Consider the following 25,786-nt stretch of genomic DNA (forward strand, 5'->3'; position numbering starts at 1 on the left):
CAGGAGCTACACATTTTGCATAGACACAATTTTGAACATCAGAACACCAGAAGTCATGGGGCAGGTTAAAAAAAAATTATGGTAGAGAAATATGGCCTGCTCTGGTGGTATTTCTCTATGATTTCTGTACCACTACAGAACAACTAGAATATTTCACACTTTACATAATGAACTTTGTTTTCTTTTACATCTTCTATTTGATGTCATTTCAGCTCCCCTTTTTCCCCTTTCCTGATGTTTAATGCTATGCTTTGAACTTATGTTGTGAGACACATTATAAGGTAAGGATCATGTATTATGGAATAGTCTTTCTCTTTGTGTCTCTCTATGCCTCAGGACTAAGCCATTCATGGGCCAGATTGATGCCTCTTTCTAGGAATAGAAAGAGGACCTGCAGGAGACAAGTTCTAGACTTTTCCTTCTGCTCCTCTTAATAGTTACCTATATCGATGTCCTGTTCTCACATTATGATCACCAGCTCAGTGTATCAACTCATTTACTAAAACATATTCTCATCCAAAAATGGCTTAATGTAATTAAAATATAGCTATCTCCATGAAAGAAATCCCTCACAAAAGTTTCTCTTTGAAGTGGATGACAGTGTCCATTATGATAGATGGATACTGGAGAAAGTTGTATACAGTTCAGGCATTTTCTTAGAACTCTGGATTAAATAATGTAAGAATCTACTAATCCCTGTTTTGATGCATATTTGTTTTTAATCTGTCATAAAATTCTTTTATCTCCATGGCAAGAATATTTACTTCCTGAGTTAATTCACCAAAATACAATTAAAACACAATTCACTAATCATCAGGCATAGACTTTTAACCAGATCAGACTGAATTACTGTAGGAACTTTAAATTGTTTCTTCTAGTTCGATGGGTCTCAAGTTTAATGTGCATTAGAATCACCTGGAAAGCTTATTAAACCACAGATTGCTGGGTCCTATTCCTAGAGATTTTAATTCAGTAGGTCTGGGGTGGGTCTCCATAATTTACAATTCTAACAAGTTCCCAGGTAATGATGCTGCTGGCCCTAGGTCCATCGTTTGAGAACAGCTGGTTGACTACATAAGCAAAAAGGGTTAAGAGTAAAGAATTTAGTGGTATTATACTTGTTATGTTCAAATTCCAATACAACCATGATAAGTTTTGCATAGCTTAGTAACTTACTAACATAAACCACATATTACATTTAAGTTTGTATTGTTAACTGAAATTAAATTATTTTTGTTTGGATAACCTTAGATCTGTGTACACAAGTTCACAGGAAAATCACTGGATACTTCTTCATATTGTTTTCTTAGGTACCCTCTCTAAGGTAAATAATTTATTTTCAAATTTCTCCTTGTGTTCTATTTGAATTTGCCGACATAAGCTCTCTTTTTTTTCTTTATAAAGAATTCTGGTTACATGGGTGATTGTGAAATCATTTGGAAATGATGCCGTGTTTTCATCCTAGCTGTCAGCTATAAAACTCTTAAGATAACATAGGCCCCTAAAAGGGAAAGAGACTGAGGGCAATTGGGCAATCAGTTACTCATCTTTGCACACCCCATCTCCACTCTGAAATTGTACACCACAGACAATTGTACACCACAGTTATTTTAATTATCACTTGAATTCCTTCTTGATGTTTTAAACATAATTTTGTTTGGGACAAGGTCTTGCCCTGTTGCTCAGGCTCTGGGTAATCAGAACTCTGTTATCTGGAGTGCAGTGGTGCAATTATGACTCAACTGCAGCCTCAACCTTCTGAGCACAAGTGATCCTCCCAAACTCACACGATCCTCATTTCAGCCTCCTGAGTAGCGAGGACTACAGGCACAGCTAATTTGTCAAATATTTTGTAGTGATGGGGTCTTGCTATGTTTCCCAGGATATTTACATACTTTTTAATTCCAGTATTCACAATATTATGCCTCATAAACATTATTCTCAGAACTCATGAGATTCCTCCCTCCCGCCACCAAAGGAAACCAGAATTAGGGAAGCCAAATTAACCTTTGCTGACAGCAGTTTCTTGCAAAAATTTCTACTAGAAGGCCTTTCACTCTGTCATAAAATGGATGAAGGAGAAATTTCATTCTGTTTCTCACTACTAATACTAGCACTTCTCTACAATGTCATTGATCAAATAAAATGCCAAGTTGAGATCACGTTACAACTTTCAAAACAACAGCACTGCAAAACTCATATAATTGTGTTGGATAAACAGGTAATATTATTACATGTCATGTAGCAAGAAAATACTATTTTCTGCCTTTGTGCAGGTGAGTGCTTAAAATATGCAGCACCCATGTTAATCAATCTTTCAGAATATTGAAAAATAGACATTTCATTCCAGAAAACTTGGAAAATATAAAAAAGCACAGAGAGTAAAAATAAAAATTATCTGTAAACTCTACACTCGGAGATAAGTATGCACTTTATACAGGGGTGTAAAAAATTGCACTTTATACAAGGACGTCAAAAATAAAGGGACCAGAAGAGAATATTTCACTGAAAACAGTTGCTGAATTCAGATTACTACCCTGTTAGGGAAAAGGAAAAGAAATATTTCCCTTCTTTTTCTTTTCTTTTTGAGAAGGAGTCTGCTCCATTGCCGAGGCTGAAGTGCAGCGGCATAATCTGGGCTCACTGCAGCCTCCGTCTACCAGGTTCAAGCGATTCTTCTGCCTCATCCTCCTGAATAGCTGGGGTTACAGGCGCGCACCACCACGCCTGGCTAATTTTTTGTATTTTTAGTAGAGACAGGGTTTCACTATGTTGGCCAGGCTGGTCTCTAACTCCTGACCTGAGGTGATCCTCCTGCCTCTGTCTCCCCAAGTGCTGGGATTACAAGCACAAGCCACCTTGCCAAGCCGAAGTATTTCCCTTCTATCTCAAGATGTGAAAAGGCTTTAAAAGGACCTGGTAGTAATTGATACGTATTTTCTGAGATGTGAGAGCACACAGGGACTGGTGCTTGAAATTCACCGAGAATTGAGAAGACTAAATGCAAGTCTGTGACAGGAGAAAATGAGGATGACAGAAGGAACTACTCCTCTGTTTAGTACGGCAAGAGCACAAGAAGTCTTCCAAGTCCCAAGTGGATCCTACTAGAGGAAAGTGGGATGGAGATACCTTGAAGACATCTCAGCAATAAGCAGCTGTGGGATGTACCATCAGGGGCAGGAGCTAGGGGGAGAGTGTTGTGCCATGTTGGAGACCTACACCACCTAAACAACCCCGTAGTGAACATCCAGAGAACACCAACAGTTTCCAGGAAGGGACTATTCTAGATACCCACCTATCTAGATACCAAAGTATGCCAATGCCAAGTTATAAAAATGTCTGTAAAGTGACAACTTCCCTGCCTCTCACTTCTCCTTTTCCAGCTTTATTAAGAAGATTTAAGAAGTCTTGGCTAAGGATGTAGGTGGAGAAGAGAAAGAGAATGCCAGGGAAGGAGAAGGCTGTCCACCCCTGGTTCCCACCAGAAGTCTCTAGACGCAGCAGAGGAAAATAAATATATTTAATTCTACATGTAGTTCAGAGTTTTCAATGTGGAAATGGTCATTTTAATTATTAAAATTAGATGGCAGCTAAAAGTAATTATGGGCCTTTTTATTATCAAAATATGAACAGAAAAATCATGGACCTCCCCTGGACTTCATCCAAGTAATGGGCAAATACTTTAGGTTGATGCAAAAGTATCCACGGTTTTTGTCATTAAAAGTAATGGCATTAAAAGTAATGGTAAAAACCTCAATTACTTTTGTACCAACCTAATATCTTATCCAGAGGAAAGGGATAAAGCTGCTTTCCCTTAATCCCTGTGGAATCCTGCTCTTCGGGTGTAATGAGAATATATTACATTCCAAAATATAGTTGTACCAAAATATATTGAACTAGTCTCCTAATTTGTTTCTTGTTCACCATCTTTTCTTGAAAGTTCCCATAAAATAGACACTATTTCTTTTCTTAATTCTTGTTTTATCACATTGAAAGTCATGACATTATTTCTTATTTAAAGCAAACATTAAAATAGCATTTAAACATAGCGCTTGAAACATAAATATAGTAGATGATCATAAAGGTATGTCTGAATAAACAGTGAACAAAAGCACATTTCTTTCTGCTTAACAGTTGCTGCTTGACAAAATTTAAAAAGGAAACAAAATCCTTTCAGTATTACCTAATTTTAAAATAAGCACTCAGTTATTCTTCCTCATTTTTAAAGCCTTCCATTTTAATCTATCAAAAAAATTAAGGTACAAACTATTCTCTAGGGATTCTAGAAATATAATCATGCAGTATCATAGCTGTATGATGAGATAGCACAGGCAGAAGCTTTCTGCACTAAAAGATAACTAAGAAACCCAAAATAGGGATGGAATAGGGGTCAAACTGTTGAAGGCTAAGACCAGGTTAACAGTACTAGTTTCTAGAGTAAGTGAGTGAGGGGTCATGGCTAGAGTGAGACACTTAGCTGCCAAGAGAAGTCACGGTTTGAACAAATCAAGAGCTTAAAGTCTCGGGTTATTCAGAGTCACAGAACTAATAGGCACAAAGCAAGGGATGGGGCTGCGGAATTAGAGTGAGTGTTCATCATGGTTATGGGTATCACACATCAATTCCTTAGGAGGACCCAAATTTATACTCTCATGACAGGTACTTTGTCTATTTCAAGCATTATTTTATGAGAAAAATTCTCTGATACCAAGGCCTTTTCCAAGGACACTAAGAAGCTCTCACCTATGTGGGGATTTTGATCTTCCTTTATCATCATGCATTTGTGAAATCAATTTAAAAATTAGTTTAGCACTGGACAGCAAAAGAGGAACAAAGCAGAGAAAGATGATGTCTCAAGTAGCAAGGGGTAAGTGACAGGGTATTGCTTTTGTTGCTAAGAAATAGGAGGGGGAAGCTCCAAGGACAACTGCCTTGGCAACATGCTTGCTTCTTCCTTCTACCCCAGATCACCCTCACACTCTAGCTTCCCTCCCGGGAAAGCTGAAGAGTCCCAGACTGAAGAGTTAGGCTAATTGCACTGGTTCAGGTGGTGATTAATTTATAATTCCTAATGGAAAATTGTTGCTACAAAATCCTTCACATCACAAAAGAGTCGCAGATAACCGTCTAAGATATACGAATAGGAAATGATTGCAGCCAAATTCAGATCAATTCCAACAGTATAACATTTTTTTCTTGGATTACAAAGAGAATTTTATGACACTGGCACGCACATAACTTTTTCCAGCATTCTAAGCGTCTTCCTGTCTTTCTTGTTCCCACACGTTAAATCAGCAGTGCATGACTTACAATTTGACTTGCTTCCTTTTTTGCAAAGTAGTCAGAACATGATTCCATTCATGAGTGACCTTTCTCCTCCCTCTCAGATGCTGATTTGGGCAACATTCAGATCACTTTTATTTCATCTTGAGAGATAAAAATTTGGTTGCCCCAGGAGTGGGAGAACTTAGTGACTGCTTCAGTAAAGCATTTACCGAGTCAGTATTCAAAACCATCTGAAATAGTTGGCAGAGTTAAACAATAAATGGCATTACTTTAATAAACTGGGAGGGAATAAGACTGTCCCATTGTGCCTAGCAACTGTTAAACATTATGTTCTTTCTCAGAATCTAACAATGCAATGTTTGTTTCATTCAGTACTCTGCATTGTCTCTTAAAAACAAATCTTAAGAAATTGTGTGAGTATATTAAGAACATAAATGTATGTGTGTATGTGTATATATATATTTGTACACACACACATATTCATAGGCATATAAAACAAATGAATGCCACTTTTTAGATCCAATCACCTGTCCAATCCATAAATAGATAACCATGCATTGGAATAACCAGGTTTATATCAGCTGTAATGAGTGTACACAACAAAAGCAATGTAAGAAGACAAAAAATGATGAAAAGGAAACAGAATAATAAATTGCTAAGAGTCTAGGCTTTGAATTTACAGGTACCTCTGCCATGCACAAATAAGACTTTAACTTCTTTACTCTTTTTAGATATAAAATGGAGATGTACTAGGAGCTTCATCTGAGGGCTAGAGTGAGAATTCAATGAAGTAAAGCTTTCAAAATGTTTAGCAAGGAACTGACAACTAGTAAGTACTCAAATGTTAGCTTTAACAATGGCTCAATCAAAATTATAACTCTACTTGGTTTTAAACTTCCAATATGTTAAATTAGGTAATATGCTAACAATAAAAATATAGAGAACAACCTGGAATAGTTATCCAATATCAATCTCTATTCGGTTTCCAGTTTAGGGTAAGTTACTAACTTTTCTTCTTGGCTGTGTTTATTGGGAAGCAGATAGCAAATTTTTATGAGCTTGGACAATGCCAGAGATAGGACTGTATCTCTGGCATATGCAATTCATTCTACATAAAAGAAAGACAGCCCTGTACAGAAAGCATTTTCTTTGCCATGTGAACATGTGTATGTGTGCATGTAAGCTTTCATGTATGTGTTTGTGTGCACACATGTGTTCAGGAGATAAAGTCCAGGGAGGCATATAAAGGAGCATGCGCATCATTAAGATTTGATGTATTGCTACAATCCTGCAATATGTTTGACAATTAGCAATGGCTTAACTGACTAATATATTTAATGACTCAATTTATACAATTTAGTTGGTTCCTTGTACTAAAAGAAGATACAAACGAGATTGGTGGGGAGACGGTGATTAGCCAAGGGAAGTGAGAAAACAGAGCAGCTGCTCTTCCCTGGACATATCTTCTTTTGAGACTGTAAACAGAGGGATGGATTTTATTGACTATTTTGCTTGTAGGATGTAGAATTTAAGCTCATCACACTGGAAAGAGCCCACATCTAACACTACTTATACGTTATATTAGAATTTTCAAAGACTCTTAGTTACCTTGAAGAGCAAGAAATCACAGACAAGATTATTCCTGAAACCCACAATTATTGTTGCAAGACAAATGCTAAGTAAAGCAGAGAGAGCTAACAACTCCTTTTCCCCTATGGAAGTCAAGAGATCTTCTGTCTTAATGCCCACATCTGTCAGTAGCACCCTCTCCAAAAAGGAAGACCTGATATTCTGACTGGTAGGCACCAGAGGTAATAATTGGGCTATATTTTACTAGTGCATAAGACTATTGTGGCCTAGTGGCAATAAACCATGCTCTTCCTGTTGTCTGTCTCATAGCCACAAACAGGTTGGCAGTCATAGGAGTAAGAAAATTGTTTTCTTCTCTCCTGTCCATCACGCAGCTGGTGAGTAAATGCCCTTAAGAGGGCCCAATAACAGGTCTCTCTCTTCTCTCTTCTCTCTCTCTCTCAGTGTTCTCAAATATAAGAGTTTCAAAATTTGGGGAAAGAAAGAGTCTCCATTTGGATTCCAAACCCAACCTATACTCCTGTATATCTACCAGAAAGCTTTGGCCTCAGACCAGATAGAGGGGGAGGGGAGGAGAGGGAGGGTTACGGTAAGCAGCGTGTGTAACATGCTTCCTTAGCCATTACTAAAACAGTAATGTGTTTTCCATGTAACTATTGCCCTTTAATCATGCATTTCCTTTATAAAATATCCTTGGAAAAGAAATTGGAATTTCACATCAATACTTTCACTTGATCATTTAATAAAAAATTCAATTAACTTTTATGTTATTCCTGCTATGTAGATACATAGCTTTATAGTAGTATTACTTATATTGAAGGGATAAATAGTAAGGTTAGAATAAAGTTCACCTTGCTCTCTTAACAAGGATAAGGATATCTTAGTAAGTTCTCCAAAATGTGATAATACAGATTAAAGTGAAGTTCACAACAAATAGAATGCGAGTGGGTGGGTGCAGTAGCTCACGTCTATAATCCCAGCACTTTGGGAGGCTGAAGTAGGAGGCTCGCTTAGGCCCAAAAGTTGGAGACCAGCCTGGACAACATAGTGAGACCCCATCTCAAAAAAAAAAAAAAGAAATTGAAAGAAATAGAAAGTTAGGGTTGTTGGTTTTTTACACACACACACACACACACACATACAATTCATGTCAATGAATAATAGAATCAATTATAGAACAATGTAAATAAAAATACACATAGAAATTAGGGACAATCAAACTAAAACACCTGAAACATCAAGTGATGGTTATTTAGTTACCATCTACTGTATTTTAGATATTGCATTTAACTCATGACCATCATAAACATTTTAGAAATTTAAACTTCAGTGCTGAGTAACATATAAAAAATTTAGGCAATCTGGATGTTCCCAAGTATTTGTTCAGCTTTTATTCATTGTTTTAGATCTATGCGGATATAACCATTGATTCATGAGATTTTCTTCAAGACCCATGAATTTTTATGTATTCATATATTCATACTTTGCCTTATTCCAAAAAGGATATAAGACAACAGAATATCATGACTAACTATCTGAGAGGAAGTTGCTTGTCCTGAGATTCATTAATTTGCCTTTCTCTCTCTCTCTTTTTTAAGTATGTTTCAGATGATCAGGGATTTTTTAAAAGTTTATCTGCTAGAATAGGGTAAAGAAATTGGAAGTTCACATTAATACTCTCACTTGATCATTTAATAATAATTTAATTAACTTCTATTTCATTCCTGCTATGTAGATACCTGGCTTTATAGTAATGTTACTTACATTGATATGATGCCTGATGTATTTCAATGATTAATGTCTCATTTGCTCCTCCAAACTTTGAGTAGGTCATTTGTAGAAAATTATCTCTCACACACACACACACACACCTTTTAATATTAGTAAAAACAAGTCTCAAAAATACAGTAAAGTGTAGAATCACACTCTCCTGACTGTCAGTCTAGCTTTCTTTTCATTGCTCTGTCCTGTGCTCTCAAAGGTACAGGAACTGCTTCAACTCTGCTCTCTTTCCTATGTGAGATCTCTTTATTTAAAAAATAAATAAATAAATAAATAATCCTATTATACTTGATCAACAGTGGAAAAGAGTTTAAGATCATTGAATAAAAGATACTAGAAAGGTGTTCAATTTTCTGTCACCTAAGCCCCCAGGTTGCTAGGACACTACCCCCTTCCAAGAACCTCCTCATAAATTTCACATGATCTCCTCTCTTTTCAAGATGTCTCATTCGACTGCCATCAGACTTGGGAGAATAGAATCATCTCCAGCAAGTAAGATAGCTCACCATTTAGTTATTACAACATGCAGTGCTTTTTGCTTATCACAGCCTTAAGCCCTTCCTGGAAGGTAAGATTTTTCTCAGATTGGCAATATGCAGACATGAGAAAAGAAAGCAACTGACAGAATTTGTGAGGAGAAGAAATGATGCCTGAGGTTTCTTCAGGATGGGAAAACATATCTTAATTTCTCTCTCTCTCCATCTCTCTCTTCCTGCTGCCACAAGAAGCAGAAACATAAAACCAAATAAAAAAATTTCTGTCTCTTAATATCTTAATCAAGCCAAACAACAGTATAAAAGTATGCTTGAGGAAAAGGAATTTGACAACAGTTAAAACGTGATACATGAAGATAACATTCTTGTATGATAGTTCTACAGAACATCTGATTGATAAAATTTGTGAGGTTTTGAGATGAAAAAAAAAATTAGAATGAATCATGGAATGGACCAGTCACATAAACTTGCCAAAGGGGAAAAAAAGACAGGATTAACCATAGTTCGTGCAATCACATGTCAATTTTGCTGGAACTGTCCTGGTTCAACCCTTAAAACTGGTATAATCCTAGTCACTTTCAAAGGAGTACTTGTTTGGACAAAATACATCTGTGGTCGCCCTAGCCATAGAGGATAAAACAATCTTATTTCTATGCATTTCAAAAAAAAAAAAAAAAAAAAACCACACAGGAAGTATGTCAGAAAGCTGGGGACATGCCATTCTCTTTTTGACAGTTCATTACAAAAAGGCAAATGCAGTGGCCTCAACCAATGTATGTTTATTTATAAAATTGAGTAAAAACCCACAAATCCACTTTGAATTACTTAGTGGAAATCAAGATCTTTCATCACAGAAATAAAAGAAAGCAGAGAAGGAGAGATAAAATTGGCAACATTCTCTGAAATTCAAGCTGAAAACCATGTTTCAGCAAAGGAAACACAGAATCCTCAACCAATGCCATGGCACACGAGAGCCTTTCCACATGCCAGACAAACCATTCTAGCAAGATTTCTAGTCCAAACTGGGATTGTGAGTATATTTGTATTTTCCCTACTTTAAGAGAAGACTAGCAGAATTTTTCTCGTAAATTTAGGGATGCATAATCACATGTTGTTTTACATAAACATGCATTCCAATTTACATAAATTTGCATAACACTTTCCCCAAAAACCTAGCTCTGAATATGTAAAATAAATTAATCTGTGCTCTCTAATATTATTATATTCAAATATGACATCCAGGGCTACCTCAAGACATAGGCTTACCAGAGATAGCAATGGCATAACTCCAAAACTCTTTACTAAAAATAGATAATAGTTATAGATTAGATAAAAGTTGGATATTTCCAGAAATTAATTAGAAACAGTCAAAAAACTGCTAATAAAATAATACCACATTGGAATAAGTAGGTGGAATACTTGATACAACTCATTAAGAATTAATATTAGGGAGCTTGTTTGCCAAGTTCTTCATAGCCGTGTTTACTCTAGTTCTTCAAGTGTGTTTGCTCTAGCATGGAAGCCTTTAAAAAAGAAAGGATTTTTTTCATTTGCATTTAAAAAAAAAAAATAGGTAATTGTTGTTGCTGTTACTGTTACTGTCATAGCAAAAAAGCCATGGCATGAAGTTTACTTTCTGATTGCCAATAAAATGTTTCAGGATTGGTTCTTTCCTTTTATTATAAATGGAAACACAAAAGGGGAGAAAATTAATCTTCTCTTTCCTCTCTTTTATAAATAAATGTATTTGGTAAATAATTATTTCTGTGCTGTAAGATAGTCTTACTATGGCTTGCTTTACAAATGTTTTTTAAAGAGGATTTCGTAAATGAATATGAAAAACAACAACACAGCAAAGTCTTAACCCAAAACTCTTTCATCTATTATATGGATATAGGGTTCCTAGCTACTTAGGTTAGATTAACAGCTGGCAGCTCTTAGCATCTTAACATACCAAAGAAACTTTCTCCAGCGGGGGGGAAAAAAAAGATGAGGAAATGATAAAGCTGAAGATTGTGAACCACTCAAAAAGGAGCACAGATTACAGTAATTCCATTAACACATGAGTCAGATCATGGTACTTGCTTACTCAACAGCTTCTAATAGCTTCCCATCACCCTTAGAATAGAATCTAAATTTACCAGGACCCATAGATTTTACACAAATTGGCTTCTAGCATCAACTCTAGTCTCATTGGTATCTTCCTCTTACTTACTTCACTCCCTTAATGCAAGCTTTCTTGCTGTGCTCTAAACAGGCCACGCAGGGCCTTTCCTTTGGTTTTTGATGCTACTGCGGACCTGGGGAGAGGGAGATTGGAATAAGTCAAGTTAAAACATCATAAAGTTATCTGCCCTTACCAAGATTCAGCCATTTTTCTTGAGTGAATCATCCTTAGATTGTTGCATGGTTTGGGTTAACTTTCAGAGTTCTGAAAAAAAGTTGATTTTGACAATTCGTGCTAGTGTTCTCATTGCTTTTATAAAATAATAGTTTGTTGGAAGTCTATACTTTGCAATTCTGGAAATTGCTTTCAGGTCAGTGCTTTCTTAAAACTCGCTAAAACTTGACAAGTGCTAGGTTGTTAATAATTCGTTGCATGTGATTTCTGAAACTGTAGTAGTAGATTTTTTTGTACTCTGTTTAACATTAAATCATAACATTTATTTTTTCTAGATAGATCACATTAAATTTTATTTATTCAACAAATACATATTGAGTCACTGAGTTGTATTAGTCACTGTCCCAGGCACCAGAAATATGGCATGGATGAGGAAATGACATTTGCCAAGAAGTCCTAATGACCTGAGGGAACAGATCACAGGCCACCTGAGGAAAGATAATTCCAGGCTGTCTACAACAGATGTGCTTTAGATTCAAGACAAAAATATATCAAATGTAAAAAGTTTTACAACAGTATACCATGCAAATAGTACTCGAAAGAGAGCTGGAGTAGTTATACTAATATCAGATGAAATAGACTTCAAGGAAAAAGTTACTATGGAAAGAGAAAGCTATTTTACAATGATAAAAGGATCAATCCATCAGACAGAACAATTTTTAAAATATATGCACCTAACAAAAGAGCTCCAAAATACATGAAGCAAAGCAGACTATACTGAGGGGAAAAACAGACAGTTTAACAAGGTTCCTTACCCTACTTTTAATAATGAATATAAACTTTGGGAGAAAATCAAACATAAGTCTCCAACAACACTGTAAACCAGCTAGACCTAACAGATACCTGTAGCTTAATAGAGACATTTTACCCAATGGCAACAGAGTACATATTCTTTGAAGTGTGCATGGAACATTCTCCAGTATAAACCATATGCCAGGCCATAAAACAAGCCTCAAACAAATTAAAAGGATTAGAATCATATAATTTATAATAAGAGAAGGAAATTTGAAGAATTACCAGTTGAGATGAAGAACTACAAATTGAGGCAAAATGTTTTGCCTTAGAATATTTACTTGCCATGATATATGTTATTAATGTTGATATGTAATGGAAATATTACTATTAGTTTTAAATGAATTAATACATAAACATAAAATTATTTTCAGTTTTAATTTTTACTATGGTAAATACTGATTGATATAATCAAACAAAAAAAGCTCTTTGCGAGTTTTCAATAATTTTAAAGAGGTTTCTCTTACCAAAAGGTTTGAGAACCACTGATTTAGACTAATAATTTGAGAAATATGTTTGGGAGTCCACCACAATATCTATTATTCCACATCATACAAGCAACTATTTGTAATGGTTCCTCTGGAGGAAAAACAGAGAGGTAGTAAGAATAGGAGCTTAATCATTTTCTACATTTTTGTATGGCTCTGAAGTCCCAGAAATGAAACATAACAACTTGTGTTTGAGAAGTTGAATGGAATACATTGTGAGTGCAGCCTCAGAAGGGTGTATGATGGTGGGAGAGAGGAAATGGGTGTGCTGAAAGTATCTATCTTGTAGGACAGATAGGATACTATTATTCTAATATCTGTAATACAAGGGAATAACAATTGCATTAAAAAGTGATCAACTAAGTGCTACTCAGAGAGGAATCACTTTAATGTCATCTGGAAATCAAACTCACTGCAACATTCCCTCTTGAAATGCAAAACCAAGCCCACTGAAATGTTATTAACAATCTTAACAATTTCAAAATATGCACTCGCTCATATAATCTATGGATATTATTCATCTCCTTCAAAATGAAAACTCTAAGGCTACAGGTATTTTTTTTAATCTAGACAAGTAAAGAGAATTTATGAATGTGCAGTTCTATACCCAGAAACCAATTGCCATGAGTTAGAAAAGGAAAAAAAAAATCCACTTCAAATAAAACAACGTGACTCCTCCACTCCCACCTCCAACTCTTTGGGCTTAGGAAGACCTAACCCCCACCATTTTCTAATCTTCAGCAGGGATTTCATATCTAACAGCTGCTATTTAGGTAGCCCCTTATGCTATGAAATTCAAACCCTCATTTTATCTCCTTTCCCTATAGCAAAAATTGCAGTATCTCACACCCAAGCTCCAGCTGTCAGATTCACACACCATTTCTATTTCAATGGCTAGAATAATCCCTTGCTCCCTTGTTTTCATTGAACAAGAATGTGCCAGCTTAAAAAAAAAAAAAAAAAAAAAAAAAAAGGAACAGGGAAAAGGCATTTGTCTAAACTCAAATACTCAAAGGGGAGAAAACAGCTTGAAGAATGTGATGTTTTGTTACAGGCATTCTGCATTTGAAGCACAGTTGTTTTTTACGTACATACACACATTCAAAAATATATAAATATAGGTAGATGGACATGAGACTCTACAGGCCTTTCTTTTTCAGAATGCACTATATAAGTCAGAGAAAATATACACACATAACTGTGCCAAAAAATCTAGACAATGTGACCATATCCATGGCAACCATTCTTAAGTTAAATTTTATTTTTTTAAATGAGAGAGAAAAATGTTTCTAAGTTTCCAATCTTTCACATCCATTGTGATACCAGTCACCTATAACATGGTGGTTATTGTTTAATATTTACAGAGTTAGAAGCCCAAATTCCAAAGCAGCCTTAATAACTATCACAAAGCTCCTAGTGATAGTTAAAATAAGCAATCCCTGAAGGCACCATTTGTAAATTAACACACAGATGCAATTTCAGCTGTCTCCAGTCTGAATGGGAAGAGTCAAATGATCTCTGTTGGGAGAACAGAGTTCTTAAAGAGTTTGATGTCTGATTTTGCATGAAGAAATACATGAAGAGAAAGGCTCTAAAAAAACCTCTTAAGTGCTTCCTAAGATGTGTGGTACTGGCATAACCACCTGAAATCGGGAACATCCTTTTAGCAGTGACAAAGAACTTTATCTTGTAAATTCTTGCCTTCTTATCCAGTAAATTCTTCTCTCAAGGTGTTTTTAACCAATATCACTTTTTTGCTTAGTTCCATAACCTACTGCCCATGGAATCATTATGATGGCATTCTGACTGTTCTCCCTGGCTTAAATGTTTCCCTCCCCAGTCAACTGAATGGCTCATTTTCTCTTCCCACCACTCTTTTGTTCTAAAAGCTTTGATTGGCTTCCTATAACTTCATTCTCATGTACTAAATCTTCTATAACTAGGTTCAGTCTTAGCTAATCCAAACTTTTCTCTTTAAGCTTTTGATGAACAACCAAGGATGTTTCCTCCCCATTTTCCCTCAAGCCACCTTCTACCTTTCCAACACACCAAGCTCAACCTTAGCTCAGGATGTTAAGAAGACAGCACCATTTTCTTTACAGTAATGCTGTTCACCTTCCATCCAGCCAAATCATACTCAGCTTCCAAGTTCCCTTAAAGGTCCATGAGGGATAGCTTGACATCAACAGCCTTCACTGATTCCTCTAACATCTGGGAGATTATTTTACTAAAGAACAAATAAACATTAATACTAAAACATTAGTTACTAATAAGGAACTTTTTTCTAAATATAGTACCTTAGATATTCAATTAAGACCTAAGAGTCTGAAATCATTCAGAAAGTAAAGATAACAATTACTCTTAAAAACAAAATAGCAACAATCACAGGAACCAATGTATCTAAAAGAGAATAATAATCTCTCTGCCATTTCAAATATACATGACATTGTCTCTCCTTTTACCAAAAAAAAAAAAAAAAAAAAAGTTGTCTTCTTATAAAAATGTTTATGAATAGAACTTTTAAAAAAAAATACATTGGGGACAGGAACTTATATATTAAGGACAGGAACTCTAGCCCTTTATTTCTTTTTCTTTTTTTTTTTCCTTTACAGTGGAAACCCTTACCTTCATTAGAGCACAGACATAATCTTTATTTCTACAACTTAAAACTTTAAGCTAAATGAAAAAACAGCTAATGTTTTTGCTGTAAGGTAGTTTGCCAACTTTAGAAAAATATCTTCAATTCTTCAAACAGATGGCAAGGCCACCTTTAAAAAATATTAAGCATGCTAAAATAGATACAAACTGATAGCTCTACTTCTGATAAATGCTGCCGTGGACAACCGAATGCCTCCCATTCTGTTTCAGTAATAAATCACTTTCCTGACTTGAGTTAGTAATGAGATTTTTAATCATGTGGATTGAACATATCCTCCAGTTAATAAAAAACGTATCACCTCTTTTTTATCTTTAATAAAAGATTTGTACACTGCTCAAATGATTGGTATTACATTTTTAAAGAACCCGAGATTGATGTTTTTCAATTCTCCTTTCCATTTTTCTGGGCTTTTATAATTCAAAGGTAATATGCCCTGTAATTAATAATTCATAAGGTAATTTTAAGGCTTTTATTCAGAAACCTCTTTCCTATTGACTTTAGAATGTGTCATAAAAATGCAGGTATTAGTATCTTGGCAATTCCCAGCTCTGTACGGATGAGGTCCTTGAATTTAAACAACTCGAGATTGGTGCTTCAAAAATCAGGAGACATAACTTTGAACCTTAAGGTACAGAAAAGACAAATATGTTTTAAAAGTGCTATTTACACCATTATATTTCTTTCAACTGACAATTAACCACACGCAGATTTCTCTTGTTATTCAGGTAATTGTCAGGATTTATTTTTTTTAGCATGACAATCATTTTGAGGAATAAATCAGGGGCAAACAGTTCTATCTGAAAACATTTTTTAAACTACTGTTCTAAATGTGCATTTAAGCATCTGGATTCACTAAAAGATTCATTCAAAGACATTTTTACCTGAAAGTAAAGCTTTGTTTTTCTCATTATTATCTTTCAGGCACAACAAAGTAGTGTGTATTAGGAGGGGAGCACAGGAAAATCATCTATACTTTTTTCTCTTTTAAATATTTTTCCGCACACTGTTCTGGAAATCTATTTGATCAGAGAGTATCAGGGTGTCATTCACTAAGTTTGTTAGAAAGTGATCCTTACAAGGACACACAAAAGAGTGTGCTAGTATTTACTGGCCAGTAAATTCCACTTTATTCTCATAAAACTGCCAGGCATCAAATAACTATAATTATGCATGGCAAAGAGAACTGTAAATATGAAGGGCTTCAGAAATACAAGAGGTGTTATCATCTGCCAAATAGCCCACATTTGTCTCATGGAAGCTTGGTTGAGTGCAGATGGAAAAATATGAACCTATCCCTTACCTGTTGAAGAACAGTTCCCAGTACATCAGGATGCTGAATAAGCAATGACCCCCTTGTTTAAAAAATAAATCATGGCAACAAATTAACAACATATTACTGTCTCCCCACCATTTTGTGAACAAGATCAGTGGTGGATTCACCCCTGCATTCCTTGAGCTAGTCACAGGACCTGACATTTATAATAAGCTCAATAAGGATTAAACAATAATATCTGAAATATGAAGAGCAATATTCGACCCACTCAGACACTTGGAGTCTCTGTTCCTCTAATCCTTCACCTATACAAGAAAACAGCCATTTATTCCAGGTGTTGTGAAAATAATTTAGATAAGACTAATAAATCTGAGTCATTGCTCTACTATTACAAAATATGGCTTGTAATAAATTTATTTCCTTGAGAATAAAGAATACCTGAAACCATTGTAAATCAAAATTTACATGCAAGGAGGAAGCTGTGGTACGTCAAGAGTTTTTTTTCTGGCCAAGTACCAAAAATCTAAGATCTACCATGCTTTGACCAAGGATTTCCTAAAGAACTCAAGATAGGCCTTAATTGTTAAATGTAGAGGTACAGACTATCATTAGCTAAAGGGAGCACCATGTTTTACTTCTGATTCAGATTTGGTATGACAAGACAAATAAAAATAGCTTTTAGATAAAAATATGGAATACAAAAAATCCATATGTCAGAAAATTTTCAGTTATATGTCTTGATGAGTTATTATTTTATTCATTTAAGACTGGTATACACTATACACTGTAATAATAGTTTCTACACAGAGCAAGACAAGCTTCGTGTCCTCAAGAGGCTTGCTGATATACACAAGTGAGACACACAAGTGAAGAAATATGTTTCTTTACATATATGCTATATTAGAAGCATGTGATAATATAGGGGCCTAGACAAAAGATGTCAATTATATGTAGGGAGTGGCAAGGTGGGGAGGGGTGTTTGAGATATTGCAAGTGAAGTGAGTGTTGAAAGGTGTATAGGCTTTCATCAAGTGTGTAGGAATATAAAGAAGGCCATTCTAGACGTATGAAGGAGCAGGAGCAAAGGTACCACAGACTGAAAATCATGCTTGAGTAATGGTTGAATCTTAGGGTGTTGGAAGGTTGGAGGAGGTCCTGTAAGAGAAAACCACTCAAGAGACCACGAGATCATGGATTAACTTAACCTTTCCATAACATTTGGATTGTGGTCAGTGGCCAATTCAGAGCCATTAAAGGGCTATAAATAGGTGAATTGCATGATTACTGTTTCATTTTAGAAAGATCACACTGGCAACAGCATGGAGAGTGGACTGGAAGGGTACATTGTAGAGATTCCAAGAATAATTAGAAGACTCTGGAAACAGTTAAGATGGTAGTTAAGGGGGCAGAGCTAAAGCAGAAGTGATAGAGATAAATATGTTGGATATTAAGAAGGTAGCACTGGAAGCACATGGTGACTACTTGGATTTGTGAGAGGAAGGAGAGTGGAATGGTTTTAGGATGAACTTTTGAAGTGCTGGGATTACAGGCATGAGCCACTGCACCCAGCCCAGGATGAACTTTAAGTTTCTTCTTTGGTACCTAGAAGGTGGTGTTATTCATGGAGATGGGAATGTAGAAAGACATGTAGGTTTGAAAGTAAAGGTAATTTCATTTATTCCATAAGTAACATTTGATTTCCTAAGGCCATGCATGTAAAAGACCAGGAGATGGCTTGAATATAAAGGTCCAGAGCCTAGGGAAAAGAGCCAAGCTGGTGAAGTACACTCAGGACTCCTATTAGAAACAGTTGATGCCTTAAGATTTCATGAAATCACTGCGCTACCCTCTTTGGGACCCTCCCTTTGTACGGGAGCTCTGTTTTCACTCTATTAAATCTTGCAACTGCACTCTCTTCTGGTCCGTGTTTTCTTATGGCTCAAGCTGAGCTTTTGCCCGCCGTCCACCACTGCTGTTTGCCGTCTACCATTGCTGTTTGCCGTCTACCATTGCTGTTTGCCATCTACCATTGTTGTTTGCCGTCCACCACTGCCATTTGCCACCATCGCAGACCCACTGCTGACTTCCAGCACTCTGGATCGGGCAGGGTATCTGCTGTGCTCCTGATCCAGCAAGGCGCCCATTGCCGCTCCAAATCGGGCTAAAGACTTGCCATTGTTCCTGCATGGATAAGTGCCCGGGTTCATCCTATTCAAGCTGAACACTACTCACTGGGTTCCACGGTTCTGTTACATGACGCACAGTTTCTAATAGAGCTATAACACTCACCACATGGCCCAAGATTCCATTCCTTGGAATCCGTGAGGGCAAGAACCCCAGGTCAGAGAATACAAGGCTTGCCCGCCCTCTTGGAAGCAGCCCGCTGCCATCTTGGGAGCTCTGAGAGCAAGGACCCCTGGTAACATTTTGGTGACCCGGATGGAACCTCCAAAGCGGTGAGTAATACTGGACCACTTTCACTTGCTATTCTGTCCTATCATTCCTTAGAACTGGAGGAAAATACCGAGCACCTGTTGGCCGGTTGAAAACGATTAGCATGGCAGGGGGACTTCAGACTTAGATGTGAGGCTCCCTGGGGAAAGGCTTTCTAACAACCCCAGACCCTTCTGGGTTGGGAGCATTTGTCTGCCTAGAACCAGCTTCCGCTTTCAATTTTCCTGGGGAAGCCCAGGGCCTACTAAAGGCAGAAAGCTGTCATCCGAACTCCCGGTGTTAGGCGGTTGAGATCATGGCACAGCCAGAAGTCTCTATTCAACAGTTGCCCATGTGTGCACCCCTAACTTTCCTTCTGACCCATACCACCTCGGTCCCGACCACAACTTTCTTGAAAGTGTAGCCCCAAAATTCTCCTTACCTCTGAATCTACTTCTTCTGATCCCTGCCTCCTAGGTACTAGTGGTTCAGACTTTCACTTCCTCTAACAAATTATATCTCCAAAGGGATCTAAGGAAGCTCTATGCTGCGTCCTTAGGCATCTAGGCTATAAACCCACGGAGTCTTGTCCCTGGTGTCCCTGCCAATTTAGGTCTACAGCTCTCAACATGGGCAGTTATGTGGGACCCGTTCCCCACCACCCTTGCCAGGGTCCCAAGTTTGTAAATGGCTAAGAGAGAGACAGAGAGAGAGAAAGAGACAGAGAGGAGAGAGAGAGAGGAGAAAGAGGCAGAGAGACAAAGAGGGAATCAAAGAGAGAAAGATAGAAATAGTAAAAAAAAAAAAAAAAAGTGTGCCCTATTACTTTAAAAGCCAGGGTAAATTAAAAACCAATAATTGATAATTGAAAGTCTCCTCCGTGACCCTATAATACTCTAATACTACCTTGTTGTCAGTGTAAACAAGGGCGTAGCCTGAAAACACTGAGACCACTGACAACCCATAGCATTCCTATCAAAAATCCTTAACCCAGTGACCGGCGGATGGCCCAAATGCATTCAATCTGTAGGGGCAACTGCTTTGATAACAGAAGAAAGTAAAAAAGTAACTTTTAGAGGAAACCTCATTGTGAGCACACCTCACCAGTTCAGAATTATTCTAAGTCAAAAAAGCAAAAAGGTAGCTTACTAAATCAAAAATCTTAAAGTATGGGGCTATTCTGTTAGAAAAAGGTAATTTAACACTAACCACTGATTATTCCCTTAACCCAGCAGATTTCCTCACAGGGGATTTAAATCTTAATTACCATACAAATGTCTGACCACACGTAGGAGGAACTCCCTTCAGGACAGGACAAGAGATGGTTCCTCCCAGGTGATTGAGAATTTAAAAAAAAAAACAAAAACAAACAAACAAAAAAAACCCCAAAAAATCGCAATGGTTATTCAGTAACTGATAGGCAGACTCTTGTGGAAGCAGCTTTAGGAGAATTGCCTAAAAACTGGTCTACTCAAATGTTGGAACTGTTTGCACTCAGTCAAGTCTTACAGCACTTACAGAATCAAAAAGACCATTTCAATCCTGACTCAAAAGGTTACCTACACCCTCTCTGAAACGAATTTGCATAAGAACTATTGTTTATGGGAGTGCATTTTGATGGAGCAGCTGGGTTGTTATGAAATACTCAGGAACCCAGCCGAGCTCTAGGACTCACCTCTAAGTGCAAAGGCTATATTGGACACGCTGGTAAAGGACCAATAGAATCCAGCATCCCGGACCCCTTTCTTTGTGGTCTAGAAAGGCAGGAAAACGGGTGCAGGACTGCTACATCGGCGAGCGTAACTAATCTGATAAGCAGAGGTCCATGGATGGTTACATACCCTGGAAAGGAATAAGCATTAGGACCGTAGAGGACGCTCGTGGACTAATGCTCATCGGAAAATAACTAGATTTTTTTCAGATGAGAAACATTCCCCTCAAGACAAAAATGCCCCTAAGATGTGTTCTGGAGAATTGGGACCAATTTGACCCTCAGACGCTAAAAAAGTAATGACTTATATTCTTCTGCAGTACCTCCTGGCCACGATATCCTCTTCAAGGGGGAGAAACCTCGCCTCCTGATGGAAGTATAAATTATAACACCATCTTACAGCTAGACCTCTTTTGTAGAAAAGAAGGCAAATGGAGTGAAGTGCCATATGTACAAACTTTCTTTTCATTAAAATACTTCATGAGATCACCTACAAGGACTATTTCCCTGTATCAGAATTACCAAAGTTAATATTTAAAAGTACATATTTCTGGGCCTTTTCACAAATATACTGGGTCAGAATCTTGGGTTTGGGCCCAGAAATCTACATTTCAAGAAAATTTTTTAGGTATTCTTTGGCTTACTAAAAGTTGATAGGAAGAATATTTCTCTTCTATTCATTGCTAAATGTCTAGTTTTTTGAAGTGCCTGGCACACAGCAGGTTCTTATAAATAATTGCCAAATGAATGAATAAAAGAAAGAAAAAAGTAAAGAGCTAAGAACATTTTGAATACTTCTTATCTCCTACTTACTCCTTAAATAAACAATTTCTCTTTGGAATTCTAGAAATATATTCCTATAGGCTTATTTTGTTCTATGTACTGTATTCATTACAAAACTAAGCATATATTCCTCTTTTCCCAACATTACTTATGGATTACTAAGAAAAATGTGGAAACCCCTTTCACGTAGCTGTTTCAAAGTATATACACAATTTTTACTTTTTAATGGATAAGTATTTGAAGACATGAAGCAGATCATTAACCCTGAAAATTCCTTTTAAGGCTTCAGTTATCATCTGCATAGCTTTTCTTTTCTGTATCTTTATATTTATTCTTCATTCCCTCTACCCTACATTAAAAAAATCACCTACAATATTTCTTGAAACTTCAGTTACTAACCCCATTGCCCCTGACTGCAGTCTCCAAATTCTAACTACACTTTTTCTTACAACATTGCTTTTTATCTGTTTCCTTTTCTCTGGCTGATTTTTCTCTTTCTTCTCCTTTCAAATGCCCACCTGCTTTCTCGGCTCTTGAACTCGAATGGATTGTTAGCAGCAAAGAGATGAGAGACCTTTCTAGCTGCTGGAGAGAAGTTCTGAAGTGGTGTGGATCATCTGGCTCCAGTCTACAGGTCACCTCAGACCGGCAGGAAAAGAAATTAGACCCTCCATTCCATGTATGGAGGCATTTTGTCTGCAAGGCAGCACCCCAGTGATAGCCCAGGCATAGATTGGGGACATGCTGAAAACTTTCAACATGCCCGCTTCATATTTGATGGACACAAAGAGAAAAAAGACTGGCTTTGAAAGACAACTTAACCTTCTTGAAAAGTAAATCAAACTCAGAATCCTCCCAGACACCAGGTAACTCATTTTCCAACTTCATCCTGGCCAGGCTGTTTGACCCTGCTTATTTGGTGGGAGTCCTTGGGGGCATCTTCTCTGATTGAATCCAGCTGCAGTCTAATGGCCAGCTGTCCTCTCAGCCTCTGATCAGGACCTTTCAAAGGTCTAGGCAGAAACTCCTGGGGAGTGGTATATGGTATCAGAGACCTGAGTGTGCTCCAATTTGTCATGGTTCTGATTAAGTGGATACATAACAGATGGTGTCTTGTTTTAGATGGAGATGAGTAGGTGAGAAATTGTCTGGCTATGTTGAATTCTTTTAATTAAAAAAAGAATGGGAAAAATAATCTGCAGCTGGTATGTCATTTTTACCTCATAAGCACAGTTTTCTTTCATTCAGTCATAAAAGGCAAGAAGAGAAAACGCAAACTCTCTCAATTTGGGACAAACCTAAGAAAGTCATTTCCTCTGTGGTATGAATATTGGGTTAGCAAATGATTTCTTTAAAAAACAAAAAACAGTCAAGTGCATTTATTTCTCCTTTGAAATGGACAGCAACAGAATAAAGGAATTATTTATGAAACAGTTCTAAAGATGGGTCCCGAGACCAGCGTTATCATCATCACTTGGGAACATTTTGTAGACAAAGTCAGGCTCTACACTGGACCTACTGAATTAAGAACTCTGGGCTGAAGAGTCAGGTAGGGCCCAGAAACATGTATTATAACAAGTCTGCTAAATGATTCTGATGTACATTAAAATTTGAGAACCACTGTTTTAGAATATTGAAAACACACTGTTCTGATAAGAAAGCTGTTAATTTTTAAAAGACTTTCAGCATCAATCCCCATGATATTTTTTTTTTTTTTTTTTTTTTTTTTTTTTTTTTTTTTTTTTTAGTATTTATCAAATGCTTATACGCCATGAGGAAACTGAAGCACAGAGAGGCTAACTAACTAACCTGAGTAATGCAACTAGTAAGTGGCAGAGTTAGGATTTCGACCCAGGAAGTCAGGCTCTTGAGTGCAGGCTACTCAGTTTTCCCATGTGCGCTTCAGGAAGCCGGCTTCATCTCCAGACCTAGAGGTACTGTGTATGGCTTAGATACCACACAGTCCATGTGACTCAAAAATTTCAACATCCCCTGTCAACACCTCATGTCTTTTTTCCTCAAACTCTGCAAACTCTACATTTAGTTACTTTATTACTTCATTCTCCTCTATTAAAATGTAAGTTCCATGCAAAAAGACATTTAAATTTTTTTCTTACTATGGAAATATTCAAACATATGTAAAAGTAGAGGAACAGTATAATTAATCCAATTTATCTGTTACCACTTTCAAAAATACCAATATATGGTCATTCTTGTTTCATCTGTATTTCTACCCACTTCCTATACCCTGGACTATTTTAAAGTAAATCCTGAACATCAATCATATCATTTCTTCTGTAAACATTTCAGAATAAACACCTAAAAGATAAGAGCTCTTAAAAATATAACTTTAATATCATAGCTTTAAAAAACACCTATAATTTCTTAAAGTCTTCAATATCCAAGCAATATTTAGATTTTTCTGATTTTCTTAAAAGTTGCTTTAAAATATATTTGTTTAAATCAAGATCCAAATAATGTCCATATATCATGATTGGTTGGCAAGGCTTGTTTAAGTGGCATTAGGTCTATAGGTTTCCCTATCATCATTCTGTACATATTTCTCCAGTTTTTTTTTTCTTGATGCATTTTATTGTTATTATTATTGATAAAATCAGGTAATTTTGTCATGGTAAGTAGAGGTTAGCAAACATTTTCTATATAGGGCCAGATAGTAAATATTTTATATTTTGAGAGTCATATGAGTTCTGTTTCAACTATTGAACTTTGCTGTTCAGTCATAAAACGGCATAAGCAATATATAAACAAATGAGCAAGACTGTGTTGCAGTAAAACAGCATTAACAAAAATAGGTGAGGAACCGAATCTGGCCCACAGGTCACAGTTGCTGATCCTTCCTATGGAATGCCACAGTCAGATTTCATTAATTACCCACCTATGGAATCCTTTATCAGATCTTCTGTTCCTTCTAGTTTCTGTAAATTGGTAGTTAAATCTAAAGGCTTGATCAGATGTAGGTTTGATTTTGTTTTCTTATTCATTTATTTTTATTTTTGTGAGACAACTTATGTACATACATGCATGTATGTATACATATTTTATGTATCCAAAATATGTATATATGTATACATTTATGTATATAAGTTGTCTCATAAAATAAAAATATATGAAAATATGTGTGTGTGTGTGTGTATGTGTGTATACATACATAAAATTTTCATTACGGGGTTATTACAGCAAACAAAACAAAAGAAAAGAAAACCAATAAAGAAGCAGTGCATATTCATCATAGGGTACTTCTATCACATTTTGAGATGTATGTATTAATTAATGATCATTGCCCAGATCTATTAATAATATCTCAAGAGCTAGAAGATAGTAATATTCTTATTTCATTGTTATTTCTTTATTTATTAGAGAGAACAGTGTTACAAAGAGAAATTATCTTTGGTCACCCTGAGGTACAGGTCACACAGGAAAGACAGAATAATTGCTTGATGATTTAGCTTAATATAATGAGTTTGTTTTCTAGAATCCCTCAAAGATATCTAAACTTTTAAAGTATCAGTATAAACCTATGATTTAAAGTATTTGAAGTTTTTTAATCAATTGTCCTTGTTATTCATATGGCACACACATTTTTCCATCTTTGTTCAGTAGAAATTTTTCCAAATTGTGTCTGATTCTTTTTGGCACAATCCTACTAGTTTTTGAAAGCATCCCTATTTTAAATTATGGCAAGATGTTTCAGATTTATCTTATAAATTATCTGCCCCAGACACTGAATTATCCATTTCTCCAATGAGTCCTGGTTCCTTTTCCTGACAAAAGGCATTTAGAGACCATAATCTGAGCATTAGGGTTGTACTTGCTAATGGGTTAGTCATTGTTTCTAGGGCTATTCATTGAACAGAGTTGGAAATTATTTTCTTAAGAATACATATATAACAAATTCATACAGAAGCCTCAAACATTTTTGGCCAGGCAGAGTGGCTCAGGCCTGTAATTTCAGAACTTTGGGAGGCTGAGGTGGGAAGATTGCTTGAGTCCAGGGGTTTGAGACAAACCTGGGCAACACAGTCTCTACAAAAGACAAAAAAAATTAACCTTATCAACCTTCAATCTATATCTTC

This window comes from Rhinopithecus roxellana, chromosome 14 (genome assembly GCF_007565055.1).
Source record: "Rhinopithecus roxellana isolate Shanxi Qingling chromosome 14, ASM756505v1, whole genome shotgun sequence".
Classification (NCBI taxonomy): domain Eukaryota; kingdom Metazoa; phylum Chordata; class Mammalia; order Primates; family Cercopithecidae; genus Rhinopithecus; species Rhinopithecus roxellana.